General features: G+C 33.7%; 1 long non-coding RNA gene across 1 annotated transcript in view; it reads right to left on the bottom strand.

Annotated features, from left to right (window-relative positions):
• Positions 1-4720: 4720 nt before the first annotated feature.
• The window catches only part of LOC132145161 (uncharacterized), a 29426-nt gene continuing 12281 nt past the window's right edge, over positions 4721-21865 (bottom strand). The window contains exons 2-4 of the long non-coding RNA XR_009434445.1: positions 16044-16127; positions 11600-11633; positions 4721-4873 (exon numbers count right to left, since the gene is read on the bottom strand). This is a non-coding gene — a long non-coding RNA (uncharacterized LOC132145161). The remainder of the gene's footprint in view (positions 4874-11599; positions 11634-16043; positions 16128-21865) is intronic.

The following is a 21865-nucleotide window of genomic DNA, read 5'->3' as shown; positions in this document are numbered from 1 at the left end:
GCAGTTATATCTGATCAAATTAGCATTATTATTCTTTAGCTTGGGTTAAACTAATTGTGACCCTGGACCACAAAACTAGTCTTAAGTGTTAATTTGTTTAAATTAAGATTTGTACCTCATCTGAAAGCTGAATAAATCATATTTTCATTGATGTATGGTCTGTTATTATGGGACAATATTTGGCCGAGATAGAACTATTTGAAAATCTGGAATCTGATATTACTAATCAAAAATTATGTTTTGATATATTTACAGTAGGAAATTTACAAAATATCTTCATGGAACATGATCTTTACTCAATATCCTAAATTTTTGGCATAAATTAAAAATCTATAATTTTGACCCATACAATGTATTTTTGGCTATATCTAAAAATATACCCCAGCTACTGGTTTGTGGTCCAGGGTCACATTTAATTTTACTTCGTTGGAACAGGAGCTATGCTAATTATGTCTTTTTTTGTTTCTCTGTTTTGCCACGGGGTGTAACTAGGATTTACACAAGCTTCAGTCTGGATCCAGAACACCTGACAAGAGATGATGCCAACTCCTCAGAGGACCTCAGATGATGCTATACCTGAAACAACATACAGAACTACAAAATGTTGCTATAAGTTTGATTGCTTCATATAATAATTGCTGTTAATAGTGTTCAACGTCATTTCAGCCACATGCACATAAACTGACAGTCACTACTGATAAGCGACTACTAAATATTGTAGAAACTTAATTTTCTGTAAAGTTGTTTTGCTATTTTTTGTATCGTAAAATAGCACTATACAAATAAACGAACTAAATTGAACCTTGTAAGATGCAGTCAACAAATGCATTTAGCAGCACTTTCATCAGAAATCACCCTTAACAGATGAAAGGATAATACAACAAAGACATCACTTTCCTCAGTAGACATTCAAACTAATGTGTTATTGTGAATATGAGATTGAGCTGAAGAATGAATGCTGTATCGGTTGCAAGTAATCACACTTGATCAGTCCACATCTCTCTCATAATACTTTACTCTACATAATACAGAGAGCTTTAACTACATTTAGTCAATAAGCTTTCAATGAATCAACTCAATGTTCTATATAATAGTTCTAAAGTGATGTTTTCGCATTAGTAACAGAGGCTGGGGCTCAGCTGTTAAACTGTTAACTTGAGATTTGCATCTTTAGTGGAAGGAAGTAGTCCTGCACAAAAGAGGACTTTTAAAGACACTCCGTTGTTGTTTATTATATATTTATACACTCGTGCCGAACTGTTGTATAAATGCAGTATCACACTCATAGCTGTGCGATATTGATGTATATCGGCACACTGTGCTTTTACCATCTGAAAAAGCATGTCTTAAAGCAGGTGGCTCTTGGTAGATTGTTCTGGTCATTATGGAAATGATCTATCTGCGTCTGTGTTCTTTAATGTGCACACGCACACTAAATCACACGCAGAATTTTCCCCTTCCATCGGGGCTTTGAATTGAGAATTAACACTACTTTGCCCTGTTTAGTAAATCTGGCCCTTTATCTGTTGATTGAGATGTAGCCCTAATTAAAAAAAAAAAAGTATAATTAAGAATCGCAAGTAGATCCTACTTTTACTATCTTGTACATTTACATGTTTAATTTTATTAGTTTTAAAATACTCACACAATTACGAAAAAACATAAAAACTTTACAAAAGAATTATAGGATGTAATGTTATTGTTAATAAAATTAACTTTGTAAAAAAAGGCAATTTCAACCCAAAACTGTTTTATTATTAACTTGAACATGTAGCAAAGTTTACAAGATAATATGTAAAACGTATGCTGTTTTGCACTTTATGCACGTAAAAGAAATATGGAGTATATGTTCAATAAAAATATAAGCCCATATTTTTCTTGCAAGTGAAGGCTTATATCACATCTAGGAAATATTAATAAAGAATTTACTTGCCTGTGTTTGAACTATGCTGTTCATGTAAATGTGGTCAGATTAATTAAATCATTATTTTTAAAGGAAGGAAATATTGCTGCATAGTAGGACTGAATACAAAGTGAGAGACAACTTAAATGCATTAAGCATTTTAGAAAAATAAAACATTACAGACAATGAAAGTGTACCATTTAATTCAATAAAAGACTAGCAGGCTATAACATGATTGCCTTTATTGTATGTTACTCATTAAAATGTATGATGATGAATGAGGGAATGTAAATTGGCTGATATTCTATCAAAAAACGTGACTACACTTGTATCCTTTTAAGACAGTAAGTCCATCCAGCACATCAGAGTAGAAAAGCACGCTGGATTTTCAAAATACATAAAGTGAAAACAACTAGTTTATAGTTTCTGATGCGGGCTTAACTTCCCTATTATAATGAGATTTTCTAGAGAGCTGGGAAACATCCTTCATGCACCAAGGAAAGAAAAATGTGAGGTTGCAGGCATTAATAGCCCTCATCTCACTCAGAATGCCTTTTTTAAATGATTTCTTCAGCATTTTATATTCCCATCTTTTGAAACACCATGTGCAATTGTAGATTTTCTCTGCCTTATCCATTAAAACAAGACATTTGGTAAGGAATCAATTGCTTTACGCAAAACATGGGCAAATATTCAAACCACTTCACACTTGATAATGGTGAGGGGCTTTCAAAATGAAAATACGCTCTAGGAAAAAAGGCTATTTGGCACCCTGCGCGTGTTTGCCTAAAGGAGACCTTTTAGGAGACCACTTGCTGATTTCAATGATCAATCTCATCAGTTCTTTGCATTGTTGTGAAACAGATTTCTGGTATAGCTTTTAAATGAATCCACTGCACACCAGATGGTGGAGGTTGATGTTCCGTATCTGATGTCTCAAAGCACCAACAGAAAGGAGTGGGACAGTCACTCTTTGCCTACTCAGATCCAGGGGACTTTTTAACAGATCCTCTGCTTTGTGTATAACTTAATCATAACTGTTTGGTTTCATGGCTTGAGGCATTGGGTAGAACAAAAGACATATGGTTGAAAGAAAATGTGATGCACATCATATAATACAGTCAAGAATTAATCACAAGTTTGTTTTGGATTTTCAGGTCACTGTACAATGTTTTAGATCAGATTTAGTCATTTCAGGTTATGCAAAAATGCTAAATGAATGCACTGGATAAATTATTCATTAAGATCACCATCCAGAACGCATAAGAAAAATATTCTGAAATATGCTCCATATGACACTAAGTACAAACATAATGATATACATATGAATCATGTAATGAATCATGCAGCCTACATATTTTACAGATATAGTACCAAACTGTATCTAATTTAAAAAACAAACAACGCATATACATTCTCTTCATGTTCACGCTGTAAAATATAATGATGTTCTCTGCAGAAAAAAAATACAAACACCATGTCTCATATGAGCTGCTCCGGGGCAACATCCATCACCAAAGCGTTTGGCAGTAATGAGCACAAGATGGCAGGCTAGCCCGTAAAATGGTTTCATGAAACAGATTCGCATCGAAGCCTCAGGAGAAATGTATAGGGGTCGTGAACCCAGGCTGGCTTTGGATTGGTTGCTCCGTGTGGTCAGGGCACAAAGTCAGCCAATAGGTACCGTCCCCGACAGCTGCGTCAAAGTGGTCTGAAGCTGATATCACGGATGTCTGGAAATCTGTGGTGTGGCAAAAACATCTGTTCAGGTAACGTGGAGTAGAAGTAGCCTAGCGAGTTTCAAACCACAGTCAAACAGTCACACTCGTGCTAATGATGTGTCTGTGATAATGTCAGTCACGACACAAGACGGGTTCAGAGCAAAGACGAACCAGAGGGGAATCTGAAAGTGACTCTTCGGAGGGAAATAGCAGGTACCCAGGATAATGTGTCATTCAAACCATAAATTCATGACAAAATCAGACCCGTCTGTGTCAAGATGTTGCGGAGAGACCATGATGCATGTGTTTTTAACGACTGATGTCATCATATACAGCTGTGTTCCCAAGGACCTCACCTGTGACCTTTGAAGACATCACAGGTTAAGGGTCTCAGGGACACAGACATACACTGGTTCAAGTTTTCAGATGAACTCCAAAGTGAGGCTGAAATTCCCACTTTGGGTCCATCTGAATGTTGAGTTTATCGTAGTACTGCATGTCAGAGACAAAGAATTGTTTTTATTGCAGAGTCATGATTACATACACAGAAATAATTAAGGCCACAGATTTATGACACAGAGTTTTATTATTTTTATGTAATAATAAACATATAATTCACTATATCTAATGCTATAGTAAAAATTAAATATCTAGAATTAAATAGTAATTTCTTTAAAAGCTTCTGCTTATGGAATTTTATACATATATATGTATATATATATATATTGTTTTATTTTTATTCTTTTTCAAATAAATGCTGCTCTTCCAAAAAATATTAGACAGGACAGCTGTATTCTGTTTTCACCCTTGATAATAATAAGAATTATTTCTTTAAATAATAATAATGAATCAATAATAATAATATTAATAGTAATAAATACATTTTAACTGTATTTTTGATCGAATAAATGCAGTCTTGGTGAGCACTTCAAAACTTACTTCAAAAAGATTAAAAAATCTTACCGACCTAAAACTTTTAAATGGTAATGTATATATATATATATATATATATATATATATATATATATAGATAGATAGATAGATAGATAGATAGATAGATAGATAGATAGATAGATAGATAGATAGATAGATAGATAGATATTCACACACACTACATATTTTATATATACAGCATATTAATCTTGGATGACGACACTTTTTACCTTCCTCCTTAGTAAATGCACCACTCTCACAATGACGGTTTCTTCTCCAAATTGCGTGATGTCTCTAAATCTCCTGAGGTTGCGACCTGTAGCAAACAGAAGCAAGGTTTAACACATAAAACTCATTTTAACCCTCAGGAATTAACAGCAACTTCTTAACGAGAACTGAAATTAAGATTTAGCATCAGCGCCAAAAACAATTGCGCAGTTAGTTCTGTCCGGCCCCCTGGTGGCAGACACTGAGTACGACACATGAACCGAATGAACCCAAAAAACAGATATGCGCTGCCAGCAAACTGTCTCTGCCCTCTCTCTGTCTCTCTCTCTGGCTGCCCTCCTTTTCTGTGAAGCCACAAACACAGAGGCATCGGTGTGCATGTGAGCGACACACATAGGTGGTATATCTATAAACGTGTGACGCATATCACAAACCGCTCGGCCTTTGGGCGATAAATCGTACGACAAATGTGGCGCATCGTGGGTCGAAGATGTATAGAAAGCATGCGGTACCAGAAAACAGCAAACACCGCTCTCTCTCTCTTTCTTCCTCCTGGTCTCATAGTGCCCCAGTTTCAAGGCTGCCTATCTCTTTCGAAACATAGTGGAGAGGGAAACAGGAGACAAAAAAGGCAGATTCAGAACAGCATGCAAGTGTTACAAATGTTAAAAACGCCCAACACGGAAGTCTTCCGCAGTCTTATGTTCACTGTCCCTGCTCATCCCAACCTAATTTACCAAATTTACAGTGAAAAACACACACTCACGGACATGCACACTACACCTCGTATGTTATACACTTAAAGAGTTGTCACGAAATCCGCTATAGTGTCTCCAGACATTCGCTTCCTTAGAGCCGTATGGTAAACTAGTTTCCTCCATCCCTGTCTGACTTCTATCTCACCCTGTGCTTTCCTCTCGTCTTCTCCCTTCTAGCGCGGCGATGATGCTCTGACACTAGTGGCGACCAGAGATACTCGCAGCTCATGAGATAGGTGCGCTTTGAGCAGCCCACCATTATCTGATGCCGTCCCCTCTTCCCTTCCCTTTTCTCTGTGATTCTCCCTCCCTTCCTCTCATTACTCCTTCCTCCCGCCCCGACAGAAACCATGTCTAATCCCCCCCAACATCATAAATCAGTGTCACCTAAACACTAACGCACCCAACCAGCGTGCCCCGTGGACGTTCAGACCCAGTGCTGCTCCCTGTCGTCACTGTCCCTGTCTCAGTCTCTCGCTCCGGTTCCTCTAACCAACCCCCCCTCGTTTTCTTCTTCTCCTCTTCTCCTGCGTTTTGTCAGTGGAATATCTGCCATTCTCTCTCTTTCTCCCCCCCCCCCCACAGCAATGTCTGGCACTCGAACGCAAGAACAGTCATAACACCTTGTGATTGATCTCAAAGCTTGGAAGGGTGTCTGTGTGTTTGAAATGGAACAGATGAGACAATATGGGATAGATGGGGAGATTGTGAGTTAAAGATCATTTCTGAGAGAGCGAGAGAGAGAGAGAGAGAGAGAGATTCCTCTTCCAGACAACAAAAGCTCGGGGGTTATTACCCTGCAGTAATGAAAAGTGTCACCAGACATCGTGCTGCATTATACCAAACTCCTTCCTCTGATTGAAAGATTTGATCTAATGGCAAGTTGGAATGACTCAATTAAGCCTGTATGAGGAAACTCTGTGCATGCATGTTAGGCTTCACCATTTCAATTCACACTATCACGTCATATGATACATTTATAAGAGCTAGCAGGTTACATAATAATCTAAAGACTCTTTAATAATATACAGTGGGGAGTGAAAATCTGAGAACAAGTCGGACATATGGGATTTAAGCATGAAAATAACTGTTAAAATAACACTGTTCATGTGACTTCTTTGTTAACAATATTTTAGTCTTTTTATGATGCATAATAATAATAATAATACATAATAATAATAATAATAGTAATAATAGCTGTAGTAGTAGTAAAATAAAATGATCAAATTGCAAAATAAAAAAGAAGGTACAAATTAGTCAAATATAATGTTTATAATAATAATAATAATAATGTATTTTATTTATTATTAATATTATTGCTTGAGTCTTATTGTTTTCTTATTTGTTTTAATGCAATTATTTTTTGCATTCTGACATAAAGCACTTCAAGCACTGTTATCTTTGATATATGTAAATACAATTGTACCAATTGTAAAAAGCATTATTATTATTATATGAGATCAATTTACTGTATATAAGTGTAAAAAGATTTGACAAAAGGAGGTCTATAATACCTCAAGAAAGCTATATGTTGATTCCAGTTCATCTTAATGGCAAATGCTCAGTTTCTGTTTGCTCTCCAGAAGTACGTAAGGGTGACATCATTGTTTCATGGACATTAAGCTCCACAAACACTTGTCCAAAATCTGAAATACTTGTGATTTATATTGTACATTTTTATGTCAAATACAGTTTATCTATTGAGAATGAAGCTTTTTCTAACCAGTTGGTGCAGTTACAACATCTAGAAGCAGGTGCTAACTAAGTGATGCTAACCAGTCAACTCATCGCCCCTCAGTTTTCACCTTAAAGGGTTAGTTCACCCAAAAATTAAAATTAGGCTGCATTTTACTCACCCCTGAGGCATCCTATAGGTGTATATGACTTTCTTAATAATCTTAATAATCTTAAATAAAAATGTTTTATATACCTCCAACTGGATTCATCTGATAGAATAGTCATATGCATCTAGGATGCCTCGGGGGTGAGTAAAACGCAGCCTAATTTTCATTTTTGGGTGAACTTACCCTTTAAATCCACATTGAGTTTATAATCTCCAGGATATGAAAACCCTCAGCCTGTGGACGATAAATATTCATGATCCACATTGTGAATTCACCAAACACACACTGATGATGGAGTTGAATAACAAACAAACAAAGTTACACAACCAATCAGGGCCATATTGAAAAGGGAAACAAACAATTAGACAGATTAATCAAAAGATAACGAGCCAAAACAGTCAAGTGAGCAAGAACCAGGCAACACGATTATGACAGAAAGTGCAGAATACAATGACATACTTTTATGCAGTGAAATAAGGATGGGGATGAAGGTGTAGCTATGTTTGCATTATGATTTTAATATTTAGAAGAAGACAAGAAAACGTACGTCCTTTGAGACACCTGTTCTAGTACGCAAGCAAATTAATGCACCAACATCTATGGAGCATTCGTTCACGCCGCACAAATGAAAAAAAAATTATAAAAAAATTAAAAATGTCAAAAAAATCATAGGTTTTCTTGAGGCTACGCATGGGAGATTTTTATTTGCGCAGGCTTGTTTTTGTGCAGAAGACTGTTTCTTTGTTCTCAAGTCTGTTTCAATCCAGTCTCTCCTGAATGTGATTTTTCTGTTTCTAGTAATGTGAGGCTGAACATCTTGGTGTGTGTTTACATGTCTGGAAAAGAACAACGACAGGCACAGATTGCTGATATGTGCTCTTTTTATCTCTTAGAGGAGAAGGACAACGCAATGCGGATCCTGGCAGACCGTGTGAGCGGCCAGACAGAGCAGGAGGAGACTGTAATCATTCATAAGAGGGCTGGAGAGATGATTGAGAGGCTAATTGTAAACACACTGACCACACAACTTAAAACCCATCATAAAATCCTGCTATTATTAGAATGTATGTGCTTGAGAAGAAAAGAATGGCAGTTTGCACCTGAAAACATTCAAATTAGCTCATTAGCAGATTGTGGGTAATGGAAAATGGGTAATGAAATGCTGCCTGCTTTTGTCCAAAATACTGAGGAAAAATGAGAAGAATGAGTGCCACGGCAGTGCTATTTCTTCATGTACTGAACCATAAATACTTGTGTGTATTGATTTCCAATGATAAAATACCTTCCCCCGTTGCAGTTTTATCAGCTATTGTGTGCTTATCTTGAGTAAAAAGGTGAGTTGCTCACCAACATTATTTGTCATTTGAAAAGCATTTGAAAGCAATTCAGAATTATCTGTGTATGAAATAAACATTTTACATCAACACAAATTGCTGATATATTTATTATATTATATTATATTATATTATATTATATTATATTATATTATATTATATTATATTATATTATATTATATTATATTATATTATATTATATTATATTATATTATATTATATTATATTATATTATATTATATTATATTATATTATATTATATTATGACTCTTAAAATCTTCTGTGGAACCCATAAGATTAAAAAAGCTTTTTCAGCAAACTCATGTCTATTTGTTGATATTCATCAACATGTAGAATACACTTTTTATTCTGATTAATAATTTCTCAGCTGTTCAATATTATCACAACAATTAAAACAGCCACAAAAACCTATAATTTAATTTGGAAGTGACACAAAATATCCACATTATTGTTTTCCGAAAAATAAATTATATTAAAATTTGTTTGTTTTTTTAAAACATAAACTTAATTTATTAAAAATTAAAACTTAATTAAGTGTTTTTCTACAATGAACCATGCAATGTTTTTTTACAATATAATGGAAAAAATATAAACTAAACAAATTTGTATTAGAATATGAAACATTTATTATTTAATATCATATTTTAGCAAATTACTTATATATGCTGCATATTCATATAGTACTCATATGTTGATATTTATTAGTAATTCATTTAGAAAAAAAGAAATGTCATATTTAAATCTACACTTTTAGAAGTTATGGGAATTTCATTCTATGTTTAATTCTATTTTAGTTTCAAATTCTGCGTCCTGTTTGCTTCAGGAATTGAATTGGAATTTAAAAGGCTTTCTCAATGCAATTATCCAGTATTATCCAATGGAACATAAACAAGGTACAATTTATCATTTCATGCATCCCTGAGAATCGAACCAATGACTTGACGTTGCTAGTGCAATTCGCTTTGAGGTTGAACAACCCTGTTAAGTACACAAAACACATTTATCCACTTGTATATATTTAAATTCAATCTGTTATCTCCACCTTCCAGTTTTTAATTAGGAATTTACTAGACTTGACTGATTTGTTGGAGCCCTCTTGTGGACGGGGCATTTGGGCACCCACCCAAACTGGCCATATGGCAGACAGGGAAGACTAACAGCATGTGAATGAATGCAACAAACACTGAAACTGAAACAATGAAGGTGCTTCAGTGCTGATTCAGACCATATGTTTGTAGCTCAATTTTAAGGCAAGAACATTTGAAATGCTTGTATATAAGCAGCTGATGGTCAATATACTCACCTCGGCGTAATGGTGACACCGCAGGGAAAGCTAGAAGGTTGTACAGTTAACTCCAGGCTGATTATGATGCAAAACCATACAACCAACTACCTCAGCCTGCAGCGCACTGACTCCCGGTTTGATTTCTACGCACACTCACGATCAGGTGTCAATAGATTTCATGTGTAATGTCTTCCCCTACTGGACAACTTATATAAAGCAACACATCATCCACTTGTGAAAAAATGATATTACACAGTTACACACAAGCACTTCGCAGGGATTTTATGGTTTATGATCATTTCACATTAAAATCACACTGCAATACTCCTATTAAAAAAGATGAATGGTATAATTAAATGAGCAAACACAAAATAATTAACAGAAGGTTTAGCCTCTCAGCCTCTTTTAGGATAGTTCACCCAAAAATATAGCATCATCATGTTGTTTCAAATCTATAAGACTTTTGTTCATCTTCGAAACACAAACAAAGCAAAACCTGAGATATTTCTGTCCCTCAATTGAAAGATCAAAAACTCTTATTAGACATGGTAAAATAAACCACATGGATCAAGCGATTTACTCTAAGTCTTCTGCTTATTAAATATGGTACATGGAAGCTTAAATGTGCTTTTTGATGTGCAGGAACTACTGAGGTTTGCTCTCGCATGTCAAGCAAGTACAAATGAGCTTTTGTTAACCATATTTGATGAGCTCGTATGTCCACTGATCAACCATTATATGTGAACAAAAGCTTAAATTAAATCTGTCCATCATATAAACTGTTCTATTCATACAGATTTATTTTAAGATCTCTTTATGAATATTTTGTGAATGGACTTTCAGTGGAAGGACAGAAATCTCTCAAGTTTCATTCATATTTTTATTTGAATTCTTATGGCAAGTAATTGTTGACAGTTTTGGGTTTGGGGGAAAACTATGACTTTAATGAGTGCATTATGGGAATGTATTAATTTCTTATGTCCAGACATGTAAATTTTTTACGTCAAAGGAGGAAATCTACGACGAAATCTAACATTCATTCTGTATCCCCGAAGCACACATGAGTGAGCAAATCAATTTATGGAGACTTTCTAAGAGCTGGAATGGGTACTTCATATACAATTCAGGAGACCGAAATGAAGTTTTTCATATAATGAAATGTGAAAAAAAAAAAAAACATTGATCAAGTCATCGTGAATAGTGCTGTTGTTCAAAGGTCGTACTTATTGCACTACTGGAAGCAACCCTTAAGAAAGTCTGATTTGAAGAACTTGGAAATTGCATAAGCTTTAACGAGGTGACTTCAATCAATTACATATGCAGTTCAAACAAGAAAAATGCCCTTCATCTGTTTCATTTTGAACTCCTGTGTGTCTGAAACCCTGGAAAATGAATCCAGCTTGTGGATCAGTCTGTTTTTACTTGACTCTAAAATGAAGATTTTTTATTCTGGCATTTGTTACCTCCTAAGTTTGTGTACCCACAAACAATTACCAGATCCTTGGCACCCTCCAACCTTTCATTTAAATTATAGCTCATCCAAAAATGCATGAAATGTCAGTATTTACTCACGCACATGGTGTTCCAAAATCTTATGATATTCATTCTGTGCAAAACAAAAGGAGAAATGTGTTAAATTCTACATTCAATTACTATAAATGAGGATTTATGAACTGACATCAGGCACTATATTCCAATTAATAATAGAGAATTTTACATCACTATTTAATGAAAACCTTGAAATCTCCCTATAATTACCAATTTCATAAATTAATCATTCATTTAATTTTTTTGTACCAAAAACCATATCAAAAACATGTCCAGGTCATATTTAAAAACAAAATCAACAGAAAAAAAAAAAAATTTGTATACAGAAATTTAAGCCTATTTTAGGATTCATTGCACAATGACATTATCTTCAAAATAATTACAGCCAATAAATAATAATAATAAATACAATTATTATTATTATTAAGTTGGGACAAGTATTTACATCAAGTATTTATCATGTGATAACACCTTTAATAGATGAAATAAAAATATAGTATTAGGATAATAAAAATATCCCTATTGAGAATAAAAGTTAGGGAGGGTTCTTAACTGTACTGAATATATACAGTACAGACCAAAAGTTTGGAAACATTATTATTTTTAATGTTTTTGAAAGAAGTTTCTTCTGCTCATCAAGCCTGCATTTATTTGATCAAAAATACAGAAAAAACTGTAATATTGTGAAATATTATTACAACTTAAAATAATAGTTTTCTATTTGAATATACTTAAAAAAAATAATTTATTCCTGTGATGCAAAGCTGAATTTTCAGCATCATTACTCCAGCCTTCAGTGTCACATGTAACATCCAGTCTATCACATGATCATTTAGAAATCATTCTAATATTCTGATTTATTATGAGTGTTGGAAACAGTTCTGCTGTCTAATATATTTGATGAATAAAAGGTTAAAAAGAACTGCATTTATTCAAAACAAAACAAAAAATTCTAATAATATATATTCTAATAATATATTTTCTTTACTATCACTTTTTATCAATTTAGCACATCCTTGCTGAATAAAAGTATTGATTTTATTTTAAAAAAAGAAAGAAAAAAAATTACTGACCCCAAATTACTGACCATAGTGTATATTGTTATTACAAAATATTTATATTTTAAAAACATAGCTTCTTTTATTTATTTTTTTAGTTTTTATTCATCAAAGTATCCTAAAAAAGTCTCACATGTTCTGAAAAAATATTAACAGCAGAACTGTTTCCAACTTTGATAATGAATCATCATATTAAAATGAATTCTAAAGATTTTTCCTAAAAATTCAGCTTTGCATCACAGAAATAAATGATTATTTAAAGTATAATAAATTTAAAAACAATTATTTAAAATTGTAATAATATATCACAATATTAAAAATTTTTCTGTATTTTTGATCAAATAAATGCAGGCTTGATGAGCAGAAGACACTTCTTTCAAAAACATTAAAAATAGTAATGTTTCCAAACTTTTGGTCTGTACTATATATATATATATAAAGGCTTAATTTTCTTTATGCAATTTTTTCCCAACTGAACAGAATTCATCTCTTAAAAATTTTAATCATTAGTTCTACACATCAACTGATGCGGTTTCTGAGTTCAAATCACTCAATGATCCATTCGCATCAGTTAACAGCTCATTGGAGTGGAAGATGATCCGATTATTACGTATTTTGAGTGAACCATTAGTTTAACAGGAAACAGTTAATGTTCACACTGCTCTTCTCGAAGACAAAGACCCAGTCAAATGCAGACACATATGTTGGATAGCTCTGTTCATCTGACAATGACAGAGATCTCCAGGGTGAGATGTGAATGTGGTCCAAACATTAACTGCATGGTCTATTCAGCTCCTTTCTCACTCCCTGTCCTTTTCGCAGCCAAAAGCATTCATTTTACTGATGCACACTAAACTACAAACATAACCGTTGACAACTTGGCCTCCTGCTCTTAATGTTACTGTTTAGATCACTTTTGCGGTTTAATATGTATAAAAACTTTTGTCCTTCCCTCTCTGGCTCGGCTCCACCCTATCTTCCTTTTCTTTCTCTCACTGCCACATTCACAGTCCAATCACGTGCGAATGCGGCATGGTGGTGCCAGTGCCAGCTTTTTGCCAACCTGCATGTGTATGTGAGTGTCTTTGCCAGCACAAAGCATTGGGACATAAGGTCACACACTTGTCATGATCTTAATTATGAGACCACACAGTGATGAAGCTGGAACAAATGTTCAGGAGTTCTAAATTCTTTTCATTTTGCGTTCTACATTTCCAAATGTGGATGTAGTTGGAATTTAAAATAAAAAAGGGGTACTAAAAAGAATAAATTTTCGTTTGGTGTAAATGTGTAGACGATGTGAAAAATCTAAAAATGTATCACATATGTTTAAGTTCAATTTAGGGCTAGTTAACAAACTCTCTCTTCATTTCTTTTACTCACTCGTTCCTTTTATTTCCTCTGTCAATCTTCCTCTACTCTCCACCTCACCCAAAGCTATAAGCCTGTGTGTCTGTCTGATGATACCTTATTTTAAAAAGCCAGCGAATGGCAGGTTGCTATGGGAACTCGCTACTTGGCAACTTGCTGGCTTGGCGATGTGCCCATCGGTTGCCAGGGCAGTGTTGTCAGTGGCAGCTAAGTGCTGTGCCAGCTGTGTGCGTTTGGATGTGGATCTATAACGTGTTCGGTTTGTGTTTGAACATAACTGTAAATAATATGGAAAGGGTAAATATGCATTTAAATAGCTTTTTTGAGAGTAAAATTATGCCCCGAAATATATTCATAAAATTCATAAGTAGGTGAGAATTTAATGTTGAAATTGGAAGTGCTCTGTGTTTTTGTCAAAGCAAAGACAGGTTCGATGAATCTCACAAAAACATGCCCACATAGTATTTAACACCAAAATCAACAGAAAAAAAAAGAAACGTGGCACTTAAGCAAATTATTATGATTATTGGAGACATTTTGCACAATTACTTTATTTTAATTCATTTAAATGCAATAAATCTCATTATGTAGGAAAGAAACATCATGGTATATTATTTGTAGAACTGTTTATGCAATAAAAATATTTGTATTACAGCACAGTAGAAGTGGGCGATATTACCAAAATATGATATAGCTATTAACAATATATATTAAAATATAGTTATTTTTGCTTTTACTTTTTGATAACATAGAAATTTCACAATTCTTCACTGAAAACACAATTAATCACCAAAAACTAATACTAACTCCAATTAAAACAACAACAACACAAGCTCAATGAAGACAAGTAAACAGTCAATCATTAAATAAAAATAAGAAACTAATTCCAAGCAATAGCACAAAAAACTACCGTAGTACAAATAAATATGAAATGGCACATGCCATTGTATAATGATATAATTGATATAATTGTATGATAACTCAAATGTATAAAAACACTGCATATTCTTTACTGTGTAAATTAAATATCTCTTCTTATTAAAGTTACAAAAGTTGCTGCCTGATTTTAAATATACTGTTACACCTGTGTTTTCTTTCTCAGCTGTTTGCTTTCACTTAAAGGTGCAGTAGGAGATCTTAGAAAATGCAATAGCCTGATCGCACTGAAAGCAAATGTCCCACCCTCCCTGCAAATCGCTGTTCAAAGCCATGCCTCCTGAACGCATTTATGCTCACAGATCAGATGATCAGAGACAACATTACTACAATACATCATGTGTTACCTGCTGAAGAGAAAATTTTATAGCACAGTTAGTAAAAGTACTACAATACCAGGAAGGAAGATCAGGTTGTTGATGTTTTACAGCCATTCTCGCTCTGTCTGCACTGCATACGTGAACGCGCTGATGACGTGTCTTGTCTGTGCAAACAGGGTATGCAGAGGTATGAAAATACATATATATTGACAGGCAGGTAGGAAAGTCAATCAAAACACCCGTTCCGAACATTTTGATTTGTACGAACATTTCTTGGTCCTGCACCATCCACAGAATATATGAATACAGATAAATACATTTACACTACTTAACTTAATGATTGCTATCGGGATGTAAAGAGACTTTCAACAGCATAGCAAAAAATGTTTCAGGAGACAATCACCTATTGCACCTTTAAGACCTAAATTACTGTGTTTTTGAGGATACTTGCAAAGATGGGCATTTTAAAATAACTGAGCACCCACCCCTATGGCATGGTATTAGAGTACTTAAAAGTATAATTTTAAGTACTCTAATAATGGAAAATAATGGACATTTTTATGTCAAATATCCTAAAAATTTGTTTTAATTGTCATGAAAATAGACAAAAAATAGACTTCATTTTCACATATTATATATATATTTTTTTTTCTCTATGATCTTGTGGTGAAATTTCTGAACATCAAATAAACCTGAAATGCTGGAAATCCCCTTCAGTCATAATGTATGACAGAGAGATCAAGATATAAAAGAAAAGAATGAGAAAGAAGGTGATTTTATTACCGTACATGCTGAAATTCTTTCCATCATTCCAGTCTTGAGGAAGGAATAACAAGGATGATTCCAAACTGTAGTTCCACAGCATTCCTGCCATCAGAAAATACATGAATTCTGTATTAAAAGTTTTTTATTTTTTTTTGCTTTACACAAAACTTTAATAACATTTGGCATATCTTAACTAGGTTTGCCTCTTAAAAAGGCAATAAAATAACAAATTGTTCTGAATGACACATTACATTGACAGATTTATCAATCTGTCTAAAATGTTTATCAATGTTCACTAATTGTGGATGTTCAATGCAGCAGGATTTACTTTAGATGCTATTATCAGTGTACATTGTCAGGTAGTACTTCCACTGTAGAAGTACTCCTTGACTAATGTAGAGAGACATAATCGGCAAGCAGAAATTTGAACTGAGGTCCACGTCTGTTGATGAAAAAGTCTATAGGTTAAGAGCTGCACTTATCCTGAATTAATAAAAATGCATATGTGGCTCGCACACACTATCCATTCTTACACTGAACAATACAAGCTAATAAATTCAGGCTCTCATATACATGAATAGTGAGAAAGGCAGATGACATATTGCCATAAAAAAAATAAAACATCTATGAACATCTTAGTTACATGAATAAAACAACACAAAAAAGTGAAAGTGCCAAATTATTATCTCTAAATAAATTCTGAAGCACATTTCACATTACAAAATGCTTTTAAAGTAGCATTAAAAACCCCACAGTAAGCAAGTCAGAGGTGACAGTGACAATGAAAAACTCCTTAAGATGTATCTAGAGAAAAGGTAATTTACAGAAGATAGTATTGGTCACACTATGTGTACCTTGAAAACACTATTGAAATGAGTCAATGTGATGAGAATGTTTTTTTGAAATTCACATGGAAGAATATATAGCGCATTGTAACTATTATACCTACACCTTTAAACCTGAATATTCTGTTGATACATTTTTACAGATTAATCTTAGTTTAGTTTAGTATTGCAGTACTACTACAATTCTTCCCAATTCAATTTTTTAAGCCTGAAGTAATTGCATTATGTTACTTTTATTTGCACCACGGTACTAAACGGTCACCATATTCATTTACCATGCTATGTAGATGGTCCTCCAAGACATTCCCATGGACTTTTATTTATGAAAATGATAGAAATCAATTTTAGCTTGTTTTATAAGATACTGATCAATTTAATCAACTGATGTTGAACATAAATGATGAAAAACAAAGATTTAAAAACTATAACTAAACCTCTCATGACTTCTTTTATTTTGTAATATTTACTGTATTTTATTTCTATTGTATTATATAGAAAATGCCTCTGACACATACACACAAATACTCTCTTAAAACGCCATTCTATTTTTACAACACTCACAAATTACACCCCCCCCCCCCAAAAAAATCTTCTTTTTTAAAAACACAAAGCATTTTTCTTATAAAAGAGGCTCTTTAGAGGTTTTCAAGGGACTGCGGCTTTAATTCTGTCACTTGTCAGGTCCTCCTTAATTCATTCTTTCAGGACAGTGATCAATATGGCATCTGCGCCTCCAGTCTACATCATTACACAGCCTGATAGAAGGACCTGAAGCGAGTGTGTGTCTCTAAACTCTACTTCTGAATTAAAAAGTATGTTTAAGGATGATTGTAATTAATGATAAAAACCTTTTATGTCTTTTGTATTTGAATGGGAGTGATGTGCACTAAAGAAGTGACTGGTTTATGGCGTGCGAGGCTGAGTGTGTGTTGGCAGTGGTCTGAGCAGTCTGTGTGTCCTTGTGTTTGCACAATGCGGCAGAGGGCGGAGAGCTAAATCAATAAGAAACAAATGAATTCAGATCAATATTGAGTCGAGTGATGGATAAAAGGGGATAAAGGAGAAAGGGCGAGAAAAAACAGAAGAGAGGGAGAAAATGTACAAAGAGCCTCTTGGAAACACTAATGCACTAATGCAACGTAAAGAACATTTAGACTGGACTTTTGAGTTTTATTTATTTTAAAAGTCTGCTTTACAAATATTTATGGGCTAAAAGGTGGCATTTAATATAAATGACTACCTACATTTTTTATTTTTGTAATGCATTTAATCTCCATAAAGGTAGGTAACGGGGAAGCTGAGCTGGTTTTTCTCTTTGGTATCATCCTTAAAAGAATTCACCATGGTAAACATAATTTTCCAAAAATGCCCTAGTAACAACAGTTATCATTAGTACTGTAAAGCATATCCATAATAAATTAATACTGTGGCATCACCATGGTGTCAGGTGGTAATACCATAGTACTTTGATATTAAAAATACTGAATTGTCAGCATATATTTATTTGAAGTACTATGGTATTTAGGTGGCAATTCAGTAATATAGTACTTAAAAAAAAAAGATTTATGGTATGGTAATCTGTTTTATTTTGATTAAGTGATTAATGTATTTCGGCAATTAAACACTGATAATTTTTTACAAAGACGGAACATGATGCTTAACATTAAAATAAATTCCAAAAACGCTGTTTCAATCTTTTTTCTGCTGATAGGCAGTAGGATTTTTTACGTTTTTGCCATGTTTTTATACTCTTAGGCAGTTATTTGATAAAAAAAATAAATAAATAAATATTATAAAAACAGTAATAATGTGAAATATTATTACAATTTAAAATAGAAGTATTCTATTTGAATATATTTTATAATGTCATTTATTTCAGTGATGCAAAGCCGAATTTACATTATACTTCAGAAATCATTCAAATATGCTGATTTGGTGGACAAGTAATAATTCTAATTATTGTCAGTGTTATGCTACGGAGTCCCGCACATGACATGCAGGAAGAAATATTAGGCTAAATCGTGTGCATGATTTACTAATTCGTTCCCTCAATATACTAAAACGTGCACACGATTACTATAGCATTCCCTCGATTTATAATTTCGTTCACTCGATTTATAAATTGTGCGCATGATTTAGCAAATCGAGGGAACACAATAGTAATCGTGTGCACGTTTTAGTACATCGAGGGAACAAATTAGTAAATCATGCACACAATTTATTTATTTTTTCTTGCATGTCATGTGCGGGGCTCCGTATTATGCTGATTTTTTTGGTGTATTTTAACCTGCAATCTTGATGTTCATAACTAGTCAACTTAAAAAAAAAATTTACGATCATTTATTCAACATAATATTTTCAATTAGGATTCTTTGATGAATAGAAAGTTAAAAAACTGCATTTCTTTGAAATATAAATCTTTTGTAACAGTTAATCTGATCGATTTAATGTGTCCTTGAAGAATAAAAGTATTCACTTTTTGAATGGCAGTGTATTGCAGATTCACAGCAAAAGGTCTTAAATGATGGTCTATAATATGTGAAGAAATCCTTGTAAAACCACAAAGCCCAAATCCACATCTGCTCCCTTCCCTTTCTCTTTTACACCCATCACTTATCAAAACCACCTCGTCTGTTTGAGAAGATCACCACAGACTCTTAAACATGATTTCAGCCTTGTGTCACCACACAGTCAGTCATAAAAAACAAATCTATAAGTCTCAATTTATCTTAACGCAAGTCACTATCTGAGGCAATTTCACTTAGGTACATTGAATGTATTTTTTCCATGAACTCAAATGAAGAGAATGAATGGATCACTTAAAAAGCCTGGTCACAAATCAAGAAAGAATGTATTTATTTATTTTCTTGCTGCAATAAGTGATGCATGCGGCGAGATGTGGGTATGCGTGTGTGTTTAGGAGGACATTAAAGGAGGGAGGCAGAATAGGGTGAAGGGCTGGAAATCTATAGTAATTGAACTATTTTGCAATCAACTTTCAGCTAAACGAGTGACTCATGCAGCTGAGGGCGATAGAGAGAGAGAGAGAGAGAGAGAGAGAGAGAGAGAGAGAGAACAATGCAGGGCAAAGAGAGAGAAAAGAAAAGGACAAGTATATAGTGACAGCAGATTTGGTAGCAGCCTGTGTTTTTAAATGTCGTAGAGCCTTGAACCTGAACTTAATTATACTCATCTTCTTGGTCTATGTGTCTTATTTCTATGGCAATTTCAAGGTTTTGTGTATTAAAGGTATAGTTCACCCCTACTATCCCTTTAAAGACTGCTGTACTGTTTAGCTGTGTGGAATCAACTGTTCTGAATCCACTATAATGGGCAAGTTAGAAATGACTGCAACAATATAGTTTATGTTTGACCTCGACACCTAACATTGTTATCAAGGTAAAAAAAAAATACATGTTTGCAGCATAACAGTTCCCACTTCAACATCTATGTTTTCTTTTTATTTATTATATAAAAAAAAAGTCATAGCACTTGCATATCGCTCTTTGGTTGATTTTGTATTGCTTCCATTGTCCTCATTTGTAAGTCGCTTTGGATAAATGTAAATGTAAAGGTAACAACTCTCATAACAGAGAAGATAGATAGTACTGTAAACAACAATCTAACTGGTAGATTCATTAAAAAAGTATTTATTAAAAAGTAATTATAATAAGAAAATGTGTTCACGGTTATTTTCCTCATTTTGATCATGCATTTAATTACTTTATGTAACTGCCATTTCTTCCAGCTGAATAAGAACTGTGAACTGAAAAGAAAGAAAGTAGGGTGAGAGAAAAACAGTGTGATATAAAGATCTGACTCATATATCAACTCAAGGTCCATTAAATGTACATTCAAGCCATACAGACACAAGCCGCAACAGTAAATTTCACAACCAAATTTTGAAATTGAATCAGTATTACCGCAAGTGGATGAGTACGATTAAAATTAATCTGAGTAAAAATGCATCAGTTAGGAATTAGGAGTAACTGACCTGTTCACACAAACATTTTTAGATGTTTGTCCCCCATCATGCAAAACTAGGGTTGCAAAGGGCCAGAACATTTCCGGTAAAATAAACTGGGGAATTTTGGAAATATTCAAAGCTGGAAGCATAATGGGTAATAAAAGGAATTCATTTGAATTTTGGGGTATTTACATTTTGAATAATAAAAGAATAAAAATCACTTTTGAGATATTTTTTTAAGTAGAAATGAATTATTTACTGAACAACAAAAAAGTTGAATATGTTGAATAAAATAAACATACAACCCTATTCGCTTCAACTGTATTTACCCATTTATTCTAAGTAATTCCAAATATTCCTGTTAATTCCTATATATTTCTATTAAATTCCATGGAAAGTTTCCAACTTTGAAAATTCCAGGAATTTTGTAAACCTATTCAAAATAATGGTCAAGGTTTTTGGATGGATGGATGGATGGATGAAAGGACAGATGAACAGACAGACAGACAGACAGATAGACAGATAGACAGATAGATAGATAGATAGATAGATAGATAGATAGATAGATAGATAGATAGATAGATAGATAGATAGATAGATAGATAGATAGATGGATTGATAGACAGACAGAGCCCCTCACATAACTAAAAATATTAAATGGGCCCTGACATCTGGGAAAGGGCACTTAAAAAATATATGTTATTTGGTTTAAAAGCAGAGTGTCTTGTCTCTAAAGCATGAATTGAATTTCTATGAGTGTCCCAAAGCTCTCTTGAGGGTCTGTTTAGCCACTCAGATCTATACAGACTCTTTACACAAAATTAGTTTGAGAAGTGAGTTGTGTGGAGATGGGGTGTTAAAGGGAAAGCTCAGCCAAAAATTTAAATTCTTATTATTATTTACTCACCCTTTTGTCATTCCAAGCCTGTATGATGTTCTTTCTTTTGCATTCATTGTGCATTAAATGAAGGTCCAATGCATCCAACATTCTTTAAAAAAACTTTTTTGGTCACAGAATAAAGATCATA

This window comes from Carassius carassius, chromosome 8, assembly GCF_963082965.1.
Source record: "Carassius carassius chromosome 8, fCarCar2.1, whole genome shotgun sequence".
In the NCBI taxonomy this organism is placed as follows: Eukaryota; Metazoa; Chordata; class Actinopteri; order Cypriniformes; family Cyprinidae; genus Carassius; species Carassius carassius.
The sequence above is the reverse complement of the archived record's forward strand: the minus strand, read 5'-3'. Positions and strand labels throughout refer to the sequence as shown.